This window comes from Ambystoma mexicanum, chromosome 7q, assembly GCF_040938575.1.
Source record: "Ambystoma mexicanum isolate Mex_15411 chromosome 7q, UKY_AmexF1_1, whole genome shotgun sequence".
Classification (NCBI taxonomy): Eukaryota; Metazoa; Chordata; class Amphibia; order Caudata; family Ambystomatidae; genus Ambystoma; species Ambystoma mexicanum.
In genome coordinates, this window is record NC_090941.1 from 657,412,743 (window position 1) to 657,425,752 (window position 13,010).

Sequence of the window (13,010 nt, forward strand, 5' to 3'; positions counted from 1 at the left end):
GTCCTCTAAAGCTATTCGGGTCTGGCGTCTGTTCCGGTGGTAGGCCGCTCCCTGAGCGATGAGGGAGCCCCTGATTACTGCCTTCATGGCGTCCCAGTTATTTGCCAGTGAGGTGTCCGAGGCTGGGTTTTCGTCAAAGAAGTTTTTAATTCCTGTCGCGATCTTGTCTCTCGTAGCCATGTCATTGAGAATCGGGTCATGTAGAGACCATTTGCGTGGGTTATTGAGATTGGGGTTCTGAACCCGGAGTTCCAAGAACACTGGAGCGTGGTCGGACATGGCTCTCGTGCCGATAGAGACCTCTTTGACTGAGGGGAAGGTGTGCGGGAGATCAGGAATAAGTCAATCCTTGAGAAAGTGCGGTGTACGAACGAGTAGAAGGAATAGCCTCTTTCGTCGGGGTGAAACACCCGCCACAAGTCTATTTTCTCCAGAGACCTGAACAGCCGGAGGAGGCTGAGTGCTTGGGCGAAATCGCTTGGAGTCGGGGGGTGTGACCGGTCTTTAATGGGGTCGGGAACCCCATTGAAGTCCCCTCCGACAATTGTTTGGCCCTCCACAAAACTGCGAGGGTCGTGCCCAAGGAGTCGCAGAAGAGTGATTGTCCCGTGTTAGGGGCATATACCGAGATGAGGGTGTATAGGTCTCCCAACAGGAGGCATTTGACTGCTGTGTATCGGCCTTCCGGGCATGTTTTTGTTTCCAGGATTTGTGGGTTCGGGTCTTTTCTAAAGAGAATCGCCGTGCCCCCCTTTTTGCTTGGGCCGGCGGCAAAAAATTGAAGCGGGAATGATCGAGAAAGAAGCCGGGTCACGTCCGCCGGCAGCAAGTGGGTCTCTTGGAGCATAGCTATCGCAGCGTTTTCGTCCTGGAGCTTTAATAAAATTGCCTTTCGTTTGTTAGGGGAGTTCCGTCCGTTAACATTTAGGGAGAGGATTCGCAGAACCTGGTGGTCAAGAGGTGTCCCATTCTTTATCTCTTGAGTTGGGGGGGGGGAGTCCGGGTCGATAGTTCAGCTGCCATGTTTGTCATGAGATCTTGTAGTACCATCCTGCACTTGAGGTTTTAACGTGGGACCCCAACGGGGGGCCGCAACTTTAACTGGTGGGTAGACCGACATTGTAGGTACGGGCCTACCCTTGGCCAACGGGGCCGATTGTCCCATCGTGTATCAAGTACTGTGGGTTTCCAAGGAACAAAAGTTGGAAAGTGTCCTTGGAGTGGGTATGAACCGTGGGTATGGTCGGCCGTCTCCGCCCTCGAAGCTCGTCAGATTAAGCGTTATGTGGCGGATCTGAATTCAGGCCGGGTCAGAGGAGACCAGGGAGAGATGTAGTTGGAACCTGGAGGTTGCGGGGGGCGCCATTGTTCATCTCTTTTTGTTAATCCGCTGGGTTGATGACCATGGCGTACGCTTAGGTTTCGGGGAGGAAAGCGGCCCGGAGTCCTCAGCTCCCTCCGGGGTTGGAGTGGAGAGTTCCTGAGGCGAAGATGGATGCATGATCCTCTCCGATTCCTCCAAGTGACTGATCCGGTGTAGGGTGCCTTTGTATGTGAATTGTAGAGCCGCTGGAAACAGCCATTTGTAGCGGACTTGCTGCTCCTGAAGGAACAGTGCCAGGGGTCGGAGTGCTCTTCTTTTCTGGAGGGTGAGTGGTGAGAGGTCCTGATATATTTGGAGTGGCGTGCTTTGAAATGTAATTTCCTCCCCTTGGCGGCTGATCGCCGAAATCGCTTCCTTGGTTGTAAAGAAGTGGACCCTCGTAATGACATCTGGGGGGGGTCAGAGACAGCCCCACGACGCGGGCGAAGTCTGTGGGTGCGATCTAGCAAGAGCTGAGATTTATCCAGGTCTGGGAGGAGGGCCTCAAAGAAGCGTCCCACATAGTCCGCTAGCTTGTTGTCGGGGACGGAGGTTGGGACCCCCCGAATACGGAGATTATTGCGGCGCGCCCTATTTTCAAGGTCCTCATGTTTAAACTCCAGGATCTCGCATTTCTGATGCAGGGAGTCAATGGCTCTTTGCATTTCCCCTAGAGTGGTGGCGTGGTCCCGCGAGTGGTCTTCAATTTCTCCGAGCCTCTGTTCGGCCTCCGTAACCCTTTGGTCCGTCTGTTCGACTTTGGTGGTGAGTTCTGATAGGCATGAGCGGAACTCCGACTTGATGTCCGCCATGAAGGCTATCAGGTCCCCTTTGGTAGCGAGGGCTCCCCCGTCCTCTTGTTGTTTCTGTGGAGTGAGTTTGGGAGGCTCTTTCTTCCTGCTTTCATCTAGCGTAGTGAGCATGGTGGAGATATCTGCGCCCTTGCCAACCTTCGTTTGCCTAGACATGATGATCGTGTTTGGCGGTCTTGGCTGGAAGGGTTGCGGCGAGGCCAAAGCTGTGTGCCAGCCGCCTAGGAGAGTTAAAGCATGGGAGTGCGAGTGAGACATTGGAGTAGCTGTGATTCCGCAGTAGACGGGGTCGCTAGCTGGATGGGTGGACCGGGGCGCCCCAGGAAGCACTGAGTGGTGCCTTAAAGGAGGGCCCGCGAGGTCGGGCTTCCCTGGGTGGCTCTCGGGGCTTATCTCGTGGCCTCCGTGTTTCCCCTGTCGACCCGGCCGAGTGCAGCCCCTGATGAAGTCCTCACATGTTCACCGGGCAACCCCGGCACGATCTGGCTAGATCCGTGTTGGCGGGTCCGTCTGCTGCTCCTCTTCGGTCCCCCTGAAGCCCGTCGCCATCAGGTTCGCAGTATATTGTTGAGTTCCGGCGCGGCCGCCATCTTGGTTTCTTCGAATGGCGACGGGGGAGCAGTTCGGTCGCTAAGTTCTAGGAGAACGCTCCAGCGTTCGGAGGTCATTGTAAGCCAGGTCGTGCCTCATCGGTTCCGATCGCCGTAGATGGCATTGGCGACTTGGATACTCGGTCAGAACCGCTTGAATTTGGCGGCGGCGGCGGACTTCCCACGGGCGGCCTCAAGGGAGCGACCACATCGATGGCGCTCCAAGCCACGCCCCCCCATAAATGTCTTCTTAAATGTAAGCAGTGAAACAATCAAATGTGGTTTTAGTACAGTGCATCTACTTTTAAAATTAAATGAAAACCCAGAGGACAGTTCCCAAACCATCTTATTAAACTGATCGTATTCACACAGGTCACTCTACACCTTTGTTGTGCGTACATTCTTCAAAGTATTTCTACTTTGTATGGGTACAATAATCACAGGAAACATACATTATTTACATAAGTACACAATCAATATCATGAAAATTATATCTAAATTGTAATGGATGTATATCCTTGAAATGGCTACATTCATGCTACTGCATATCAACATATGTCTTGCATGTACAAAAGAGTTTAAACCATTCATTGCAGTGTGTAAGTAACACTCTGATTAATATGTTGATATTTGAGTTGCTCTTGAAATGGGGACCCGGATATAATGCCCCTTAATATACAGTCCCATCCTACAATTCTATGCAAGAAACCAGAGTTTTGATCAAAACTCAAATGTATTTAAATACATCAATTAAAGGTGGTGTTCTTTCCTGCAGCTTTTTCGATTGTCAGAATCCTGTCTCCTCTGTGCTCGCACTTTTTTAAAGTGTCAAATATTCCCATGTGTATGTCATAATTATGCCACACTATGTGATCAGCCCAATGTTTCCATTGGCTTGCCTCATAGTAAGACACTCCTTTTGAATACACACTGCCAATCATAATTGGATGATTATTATTTCTATATGTGTGACCAAAAAGGGTAGAGGTCCTATGTACTCTTAAGACTTTACATGCTAAATTGATTTTCATTCACAATTGCTTTTAGCAAGCTGCCACATTAATGAGATATGGATTTCAAAAGTCTATCCTAGCACACCTGCACACGTAACATTAATGTGTTTGATAAATATCCATAATGTTATGAATATTAATCATTTTATTAATTATAGAAAATTGCAGAGAATGCTAAGTTGGTGTCCAGGAGGAGACTCTTAGCTTCAGAATACAACCAGTCCTTTGTTTGCACCTGGAAAGGTTTCAAAGTTATAAAACAAAATATTTTCCATATGCATTATGGTTGCAACTTCTGGGTGCATTTGAACTATACACAGGGGCTTATCCTTTACAGGATGAGTCATGCAACAGATCTCCAGAGACCTTTCTGTGAAACTATTAGTCAATGATTTATCAGGCACTTATGACAGACACCTTTATCCTGCTCGCATTAGTCCTTGTAGTTGGCTGATTTTAATGAGAAAGCAGGCTGAAAATGAGCCAGCTAATAGATGAAATTACTTTTGCGGCATGGTCATAAAACAGACTACCAGGCCACAATCTTCAGAGAACAACATAGATTTCCTTTTCTTGGTACATTCCGTTTTTTATAAGAAGTTCCTCTGGAAGACTCCTGAAGGTGTGGGGTTAGTTTACATTGAGTTGGAACCTGGGTCAACTTGAAGTCAGCACACTATAGGGCTTTTGAAATGAACACCAATGTTCTTCAAGACAATGCAAAACCATACCTTTTCCATTTGTTTACCTTGTAAGTTGTTATTTAAATCCCACCATATTCTATAAGCTTTGTACAATTATCTGACAGTTGTGGAAGAAATGATTACACTGCTTACATTAGAGTGTTCTTGACACTTTGAGGCTTTGAATACAAGCAGTTCGCTTTGGCTTCATTTTTCAGGTACAGCATAGGAACTGCATTCTGAAGTGAAGATATCTGTAATACAGGGCTTGTTCTATGATTTGTCAAGAATGAGCAGTATCTGTTGAAATGTATAAATGCTCTATATCCCACCAATGCTTTGAGTTTGTATATTGTTGTCAGTCATTTTGTTCCAGTGTGGTAGGCACAGTTCTCATGTTTTCACTTTACAATGGTAAAAAAAAGCAGTCTTTAGGTGAAAGGTACTCAAGGGCCATTCATGTTTCTGAATCATTTTAGTTTGTGGCACTCTTCATACCATGTGTTGGGTGCTGTCTTTCAGGTGTGTAGCTGAATAACCTGCATCCAACAGATGCATCCAATTCGCACAAATTGAAAAACCATTACATAAGTGAACCAGAAAGAGGCACTATTTTAGAACCTTACACTTTTAATTCAGGTAGTCTTCATTCATCTTTAATTCTCTTTAATTCTCCCCTTGATCTTTGAGATAACATATGTCTCCGCACATTTTCACTTGATCTGTGCGGTGGGACAAAAGGGCTGGTATTATGAACCTCACCCATGCACAACATATCTGAGATAAATGAAAGTGCCCCCAATAAAAAATAATAATAAAAAGTTGTAAAGTTAAGAATGAATACACTCTGCATTTTAGAAGTCATGGGACCAAGATGAGGAACCCCAAAGAATCTAAGACTACATAGGTTATGTAAGAAGGATGATGATGCAAAACCCTTGAAGCATGCTATTATATATTGTAAGAAGTTAGAGAGAAAACATCCCTGAGATTTCACACGCTTTCTGCAGGGTGAAAACTCCATCAGTTCAGAAGCCTTCTGGGAAAGAAACCTATCTGGGATGCAAGTCTCATTGAACTTAGAGACAGTAAGATTTGCAATTCATGTTTATAAAATAGAGGGGGGAAACATTATTTGAAACATTGTTTTAATAATTGATCGTGAGAGTGGAGGATATATATCCTGGTAGGGGAATTATCTCAGGAAATAATTTTTTAGGAATCCGCATATTGTTTTGCATGTTATTTTTTATGTAAAGGATGACATGTCCAGAGATATATTTGGTTTAATGTTTTTATGTTATTGTTACGTATATATGTTTAAAAGCTTAACCTTTAGACGTCATGAAATAAAACAGTGAGACATTCATATATGAATACAAATAAACAATCAAAGAAAGAAAAAAGAAAAAGCCACAGAGAAAACTCAACTCTACCAAAAGTTCTAAAATGAGCAAACAAATTACAGTTACATAATAGTACAAAATTAAATTCTTCAGATATACATTATTGAATTGTTTGAACAAATAGAAAAGTGCCATGGTGACTTCATATACAATTTAAATGATCTAATAATTACTTCATACTTTCTTTTAAAATCTTTAAAAAGTCTATCAGCGCTAATGATAGGCTCAGTACTCTCATTGCCATAATTGTGGCCCATAGAGCATCGTAACAGGCTACACTAGAGGAGTGAACAAACATTTCAAAAGAAAATTGTCCCATTGCAACCAACCTAGGACAATCTATAATCAGATGGTAAAGTGATTCCAAATAGTTCAATATGCAAATTCTGCAAGTCTGTTCGGAATGCAGCAGATTTTATCTAGGGCCAGTAACTTCCATTGTGTGTAAAACATTGAACTGGAATCTTAGCAGCCACGATCTTGCTACTGAAGAAATACATGTTTTTATATAAGTGAGAGGTGATTGTAGGGTAGGTAACGCTTCTCTAGATGACCTGCATAATTTAAGATGTGGTAGAGCTTCACCATTATTAATGTTATCTAGCTCCTTCAGTTTTTTTACCATGACAATGGAATTATCATTAACACTATATTCCTTACGTTCATGGTTAGCAATATTTGTTCACACTTCTAAGTAAATTGCAAGGCAGCCAAATCCTTGTCTTCCAATCGTTCCTTATTTGTTTGTTTGTTTGTTTGTTTGTTACTGTTAGTCTATTCTTATTGCTGACACTGAAACCAAGTTAAATCAAATTCTGCAGCTCCTCCATCTTGGAATTATCAATTGACCATGAGAACTTAGGCTTTTTCTGACTTCCTGAGAAAACTATAACTTTAGATTTTGAGGGGTTGACCTCCAGGCTTCTTTGTAGTCCACGTGGGGTCTTGTCCAATAAAATGATGTTCTCAGCATATGATAACCACTCAATTTGGATCTAACCAATTTGTGGTGGAAACAGATATGATTATGCCAAGGCTTTGGACATGTCCACCATATAAAGGTTCAATAGACAAGGGGCAAGAACACACCTTTGTTACAGGCCCACATGTGTCTTTATTTCCCTAGATAGAAAGCCTGCAGTGTCTAATCTAATCTGTAACGTTTTGTCCATGTGGAATATCATAAGCTTGTTCAACAATTCAAAGGGGATTTTCCAACCTCTTAATTTACTCCAAATTGTATACCTTATCACCCTGTGAAAGGCCACATACATGTCCAGGGCAGCAGAATATAATGGCACAGCCGCTTATAGCAGGGCTTTCTGTTGACAGAGCTCATAAACTAGTCGATTTAAAGTGGGCCCCATGTTTTTTCTAAAGCCAGTTTGGAATATTGATAACCGTTTAGCTTTTAAAGCCCACTAATCCAAGTCTTTTAATACACATGATGCAAAGATTGTACTCAACGTATTTATTGGCTTTATCAGATAATAATTTAGTGGTGAGAAACGGTAACCTTTTTTTATGAATGGGTATGACTATAGCTTTGTTCCAACTTGGCAGCACTGTAACAAAGTCAATTAGCTGTTGAAAAAGTAGCTAGAGTATATTCGACCACAAAGTGGGATCTGACTTTTAAACAATATTGGGGAGTCCATTTGGACCACAGGCAGCTGAGTTATTTCATTATTACATTGTATAAATCCTCCTAATCGAATGTGTGGGCCCATTTGTATGCCCTCTCCTCAATGACACAGTGGTCAACAGCGCCAACCAAATAATAAACTTTCTGAAAGGGGTCTACCCAGATACTTTCTGAGCTAGAAGCAGCTTGCATTAGATGTTGAGTTCCTCTGCCATTGATAATAGACCATATCCCTTGAAGATCTTTACACGGCACATGTTTTATCATCTTCTGAGTATCCCAGATTGTCCTAGTTAATTTATTGGTTCTTAACCAGTTTTTATATTGTTTTTTTAATCTTTCTTATGATTTTAAATACATTATCTGAACACTGACACTTTGAAATAATTTGCAATGACCTACTTTTTGCATCTCTTACTTACCTTATATTTCTAATAATAGTATCATAGGGATACAAATACTTGCAAGTGAATGGTCCCCCCTCAATACATTTGTGTGTGAGGGTGTGGTAATGTACTGCCAGATTGTGCGATTAAACCTTAAAGGAAAGGTTAATTGCCCTTTCTCCTGAATACGAGACTTCTTCCATAAGATGGTCAATTGAATACTCAGGCATCTGATTACTGCATGTAAAATCCTCACTCTGGATCTAGTATTGTTTACAATCAGATTCATAGAATTTGATTCCTGCTACCAGACATTGAACAGGTTTGCTTCAAATTCTAGGATTAGTTTGACGTGATCACGCTTTTCTGTTGCTAACAACTGTAAGGATTCTGTCGTAAAAAACAATAAGCCAGACACCAAGAAGGTATATGTTCAATGTGCATTGTCTAACATGTATACATGTGTATATATTGAACAAGAAATTGTGAAGGGGTTTATGCAAATCAAAACACAAATTAAGTATGTAATGCTCAATTAAAAATAAGATATCCTCAGTGGACATTTGCTAGATCCTCCGCACCCACTGCTGCACAACAACCCAGATCAAAAACACATCTATTTGGAAGGAGGGGGGAGGGACGGCTGTGTTCTTTTAATATTCCGTTTTAATTACCGTTTCCAAGAAGGAAAAATAAGCTATTAAAAAGGACATTATTAAATTGTACAAACATTGAAAACTGGTTCCTTTTAAAATTGTACAATGTTCACTTCTAATGATCAGTTCCAGCATATGTTTTTTTTGTTTTGTTTATTAAAAGTATATGTTTAACAATTGAACACTTGTATACATCATTATAATCATAGTACATTTGATATAATTCAATGCACAATTGTTTCCTATCTTCTTTCAATTTCATTCAGATGTGTTGCCAGAAGTCCACTTCCAGTATAATTGCAGGCGTAATAAGAACATTACATTTGCATAACTGAGCAAACCATGTTATCAAAACATAGAATAACCATATACATTATTTTTCTAACAGAAGGTTACTTTTCCAAAATATGATGATGGGAAGTGAGACAAAGGGCACCAATGAGGGTTTATGGATGCTTTGCATAACATCTTATAGCTTTTTGGAAAAACAGGAATGACCACAGATCTTTATTTTTGACGAATATGCTTGTGATAAAAGGTTTGTACGTTTGAATCACTAAGTACATAAGGCAAACTGGGCTTGGTGCTCATTTCTTTTTTCATAACATTCACCCTAACATTAAAGAGTTTGTAGACATGAACCATATAAACTCTTTTAGATAGAGTTAGGGTTTTGATGTCAGGACAAAATGACTGTGAAATCTATTACACCAATGGTGAACACAGGGTCCATTAAGGCCAGTATTTCAAAAGAGGCGGGGCTCACCAGAGAAGCACATGTCCAGTCCTTAAAGCACAAACCTCCTTAGAGAATAATATTCAAACGTATGTCAAGGCAAAAATCAATGTCAAAAGTGATTTCTTCAAGGGTTTCATCCTTTGGATGTGAGGAGCGTGACTAAGAACCTGTCTTCCAATTTCCTTTCAACACAGGATACAGACCTAACGACTCGAGGCAGCAGCCAGCAGCAGAGTTCTCTAAATGGGACTCTGGAGCTTTGTTTTCTTCCTTTAATGTAAAAGGGAAAATGCAGTGGATCTGTACTTCCAGTGGGACATTAACTTGTGTTGAGGCATCTGGAGAAATCATTTGTGGCGTAAGCTCATCAGCGTTTTCCAAGTGGAAATGCCCACTTCCGTAACTAACTCTGTTGGCCCCTGGTGCCAAGAGACAGGCCACAATCGTGCACTTGGCTAGACTGAGCTATATTCAGCTGATGAATGTGCTTTTCTCTCCTTTTATTTTTATGTATTATCGTGCAGTGCAAACTATACCTGGTTTTCCACTTCTCGCCATTTAGGTAGCCTACTTTCCTAGGACTTTTTTCGTGCATATGTCATACATGCCAACATTCCAAAGCACCTGTGAGAGAGATTTCGCCAGAGAAACCGAGAGATATACATTTTCCCATAGGAATGCATTGGGGTAGAATTATTTTGGGCAGGAGAATGTGAAAAATAGCAATATATTTCGTTGAAGAATCAGGAGTCTACTGCCTAAATCGGAAGGATTGGCATGTCTGACATGTCCCACTGCATTTGGCCTTAAGCTACAAGATACAGGAGGAGGGGGTAGACTGTGATTCTTGCTTAATACACCACTGCATTCTTCTATGTATTTTGCTGATACTGATAATGCCAAAAGCCTGCCTGGTATTGTAGAGTCCCTTGCATCATTCTATCTAGAAGCTGACTGTAGGTTTTTTTGCTTATAACTATATCAGCATAATGTGCGTAAAGGCACTACCACACGAATACTTTCTTCCTAGGACGAACACACTATATATATCTTGGTTTAAACAAAGACCCAAAGAAAACCATATACAAATATGATCCAGAAATGAAGCAATATTTGGTGTGCGGAGGATGTAGACGAGGGTGGAGAGCACTCTAAACTATGGCATAATTGAAAACTTCTAAGGCATCTCAGAACTGGTCAAGGAAGACAGATGGAAGGATGCAGAGCACAAAATGTAGCGGACACCCTACAAGAGAAAAACATAGTAGGATGGGAAGAATTCAAACATCTGGTCCCTCCACTCGCTGCAATGTTATTAGGATCTTGATCAACAAAACAATACATGAAAAGCAGAGGCTTTATGGTGATACTTTTCTTGGGCCTGTTAACCTGGGGTGTGGGCCATTGCTAACTGGTACACCCACTGCGTTGGAGCTTTTTTTCCTAAGTGGAGTACAATAATAGTTTAGATGTGAGCTCTTTATATTCTGATGGTGCTGTAGGTTGCTAGATATTGTGCTACCTTTCCTGCTCTCTCTGTGCGTGCTGTTCTGCAGTTGCTACATATTTTCAACATGCAACTTTCTACTGATGTTCTGACTGACAAAACATGTCTGGATATGCTTGTGGTCTCATGCAGAAGGGATGTGACCTGGCAGTTTGGGCTGGACTGCCCCTTTCTGGGTGGGACCAAGCTTGATTTGCATATGGTCTTCCCCCGTTCTGTAATGGCCCGGTAGGCTGAAGAACGATGGTCTGGAGGGTTGCCAGAGCAATGCCAGAGGTTAAGAATAATTCTAAATTTTACAGCCATCACCTCTTGTGCTTTCCTGCTGACAGCTATGCTACCAATCTCTTGCTTTTCTTCATATAACTAGCTGACAAGTTTACATTGACATTTTTACACCTACCTTACCCGGAATGGCTTTGATCAAGAAATAATCTTTAGACAAAGACCATATCTAATTATTTTATTGAAGAGGCTAATGGCTAATGGACCCGTATAGCTGTGTGGCTTAGAATTTGGCAGAAGGCGACAGGTCTTTTCAACCTATGGGTTTTATCAAAAGACGGGGAAACAACAAGGAAGTCCCTACTAGAGAACAGTTTTCAACATACAAACAATAACAACAAATAGTGAGCAAAGGAGAGAAGAAAATCATTTAGATAATATGAAGCATACAAGATAAAACACATAGAAATAGAAGTGGAAACAGTGAAAATGCCCTGGCATGCTTATGTGCTTGCAGGACCTTTTTGTTCCAAGGCATGTTTGTGTAATGCGTTTTTATACAACGGCATGAACACCCCTTGTGTTCAGGAACCGCTAGATAGTGACCACCGATTTGTCCATTTTAGGCGACAGTGCTAGGATATTCGGAAATATTTTGTAGATGAAATGAGTCCCTGGTGCTCGTCCACTGAACTCCTAGTTTTATCTGGCAGAATGATTGGCATCGGAGGTGTGGGTGAAAGGAATCTATCATGTACACTACGCAATCAACAGAGAGGAGTATATCAGGTTCTGGTATAGCGAGTTAGGGGAGCAGAGTGGTGTTTTTGACCATGGCTTCTATCCCCATCAAGAAGAAAGTAGAAGAGCAGCTTTCCATGGCTAGCAATGATGGCTCATCAGATGTCTCTCTCTTTTCATCTTTCTCCAACCTTCCTCTTTTTTCATTGCATTTGTCTGTAACTCTCTCTCTTTCCTGTTTTCCCTCTCTTACACTTGCCTTTTGAAAAAGTCTCACAATACTACCACCCCTTACCTGAAGCCCAAATGCCACTACCACGGCGGGGATGCCAAGTGCTTTAAATGGGCCGGCTCTAGCTGGCCCTCAGTAACTGTCCTTCTCATTCTTGCCCATATTGAGGGCCAGGACTTCTCGAAGCTTGAGGAGAGTACAGGTACTGAGAGACATTGCTATAGGGGGGGCATAGGGGTCTATAGTCCTGGTTCTTTTGGTTGTAGCCCTGGATAGAAGCTCAGGGGCTGCAACCAAAAAAGCCCCAAGTCCCGAGAGTGCCGACATTAGCATAGCCCCAGATCTTTTCCAGACCTGCTGGTACTCAATAACGTTGCCACTGTCCCATATTTCCTTATCCAAGCTCAGCGTTCAAGCTTTCTCTTGGGAAATGGCAAAACGCAGAAAAGCACAGCAGCTGCCCCTGAAGTTTCCATTTGTGTCTGGAAAACATTACAATAAGGGTGATTAGAGGTTAATGGACCAACCACATGGGTACCTGGGGAAGAACTATTGCCCATTAAGAGGTGTGACTAGGGGCTGGTAGGGAAACATAAATAACGTTGCATGCTGTATGCAATAAAGACTCTAGCAGGTCACCTGCCATTGCCATGCCTTTGCTTTCACTGTGAATGTAATTTTCAAAACCATTTCCTTTCACAGTGAAAACAGTTTGAAAAGTGCACGCACTAGTCCAGTATTTGCATGATCTCTGATCATCGCACTCATCAAAGGCGCTGATACACGTTACATGTAGCTTTTGTCTAGTCCAAGGATATCTCTTTCAGACAAAGAGAGCTCAAAAGTAGCCATGGCTCACAGGTAAAGGAAGATCTTCTGTTTACTCATCATGGTAGCAAAACTTCAAATAGCAAGCTCATGGAAGAAGAATATCCAACACACCCCTCCCCCCTGGAACGCTCCCCACCTGCAGTGGATCCAGGTCCTCTGGAACATTATGGCCTTAGAACAA

At 42.4% G+C, this 13,010-nt stretch overlaps 1 protein-coding gene across 1 annotated transcript in view; it reads left to right on the plus strand.

The window, feature by feature from the left end:
* FLT1 (fms related receptor tyrosine kinase 1) overlaps positions 1-13,010 on the plus strand; it is a 577,293-nt gene that overhangs the window by 105,961 nt on the left and 458,322 nt on the right. The window lies entirely within an intron of this gene.